The sequence below is a fragment of the Sinocyclocheilus grahami genome, unplaced genomic scaffold, assembly GCF_001515645.1.
Source record: "Sinocyclocheilus grahami isolate Dianchi unplaced genomic scaffold, SAMN03320097.WGS_v1.1 scaffold35216.1, whole genome shotgun sequence".
Lineage (NCBI taxonomy): Eukaryota > Metazoa > Chordata > Actinopteri > Cypriniformes > Cyprinidae > Sinocyclocheilus > Sinocyclocheilus grahami.
The window spans coordinates 1-1569 of NW_015522356.1; the positions used below are offsets into that span (position 1 = coordinate 1).

The following is a 1569-nucleotide window of genomic DNA, read 5'->3' on the forward strand; positions in this document are numbered from 1 at the left end:
TGTGTTTGATTAGGGTTGGCGCTAAACTGCAGGACAGGGCCCTCCGGGACCCAGTTTGGAGACCCCTGCACTACACTATAGTAGTGTGTAGTATGTAATTCTGAGCACAGCCTGTGTAACATGCAGTCATGAGCACTTAGTTCTACTTCCAGGCTGTTTTGAACCAATCATCCGAACCTAAATGATCATGTGACTAATGACTTCAGAGCTGCAGGAAGACGACATCCTGGTGACCAATTACCCGATGACACAAAACACACACAGGCAGAATTCAGAATAACCGACACGAAGACACAGCAGCAGTTTGGCAGCGTAGCTCTTCCAAATTCATCCAGTCTCAAACCTTCACTAGTGATGCCAAAGAAAAATAGACAACCATTTGATGTTTAAAAACCTCTGAAGCAGAATCACTGATAAAACATCTAAGATATGTTTAAACGTTGCTTGATAAAATCAGTGAAATGCTGTATATTCTCTCTATTTTAATGACAACACACGGCTACTTCTGAATGGCTGCCAGTGGAGAAAGATCAGCCAGATGATGTGGCAGTGATCAACCAAACCCCGGTTTCTCCTTTAGTTCTTACAAAAAAAACGAATTGTAATCAGTAGTTATTCAATTCTGATGTTATTTTGAAGCAGCTCCAATGTGTATAGCATCCCCAACTGTAAAATTAGCATTTCTATCTAAAGATAAATCCCATATTTCGGCTTTTAAAATATTTTGCAGCCAAGTTTTTTGGAATAATTTTTTAGCTTGCAGGTTATCCAGATATTCTGTGTACACAGAACAGCATGTGTGCCATATACTGCAAAACCAGTAGGAGTAGCCAGAGAGAGACAGCAATGACAACGACCAGAGAGGCTCCATTGTATAACTGTATTCATGAGTCAGAAGCATATTGACAGTTTTCTAGTACATGTTTTCATATGGCGATTCTTTTCTGCGCATTTTTATTTTTTAAAGACTTTTTTTTAAAAATGACAGCGATTGTTCTGTTGATGGAGTTTTGCACTCATGCCTGCGTTTCCTTGAACCGGTGCCGGAATGTTTGTCTCTGTCAGCCGTCAAAAGCAGGACAGATCCACCCCTTCACAAGCGTCACGAGTTTCACCACGTCACGTACGGTAAATCCCACAAGAACCAGGAGTCCAGTTCAGACCGAGCGCAGCTCCTATAATGCAGTCCATCGGTACGCTTTTATCCTGTGAAAAATAATGCGTGTGCACTTGCTTGTCCTTTCCCTCATCTATAGCACAAAACCCTTGGAGGTGGAAAATAAGAACACTTATCAAAGGATCAAAAACAGACACAAACAAGCAAACGCACAGCAAAACTTCATTCACACACACACACACACAGGCACAGGCACACCTTCGAAGGCAAGATATGTGCATCTCCATGACAACAACGTCTCTGTGGCAACTGGACTTCCACGTGACGATGATGATGATGATGATGATGTCATTGAGTGTGGTCAGTGATGTCATAACGGCTGGTCCTCCTCCGTCAGATTAGTGATCCGGACAATGCATCAAACGCTCAGAATTCTGTCTCACTCTAAGGGT

The 1569-nt window shown here is 42.4% G+C and overlaps 1 long non-coding RNA gene across 1 annotated transcript; it reads right to left on the reverse strand.

Moving 5' to 3' along the window:
* Positions 1 to 865: 865 nt before the first annotated feature.
* LOC107580520 (uncharacterized) lies at positions 866 to 1563 on the reverse strand. The gene is made up of 2 exons (XR_001608656.1): positions 1376 to 1563; positions 866 to 1265 (listed from the first exon to the last, which is right to left on the reverse strand). It is a non-coding gene; the product is annotated as an uncharacterized lncRNA (long non-coding RNA).
* Positions 1564 to 1569: the final 6 nt, after the last annotated feature.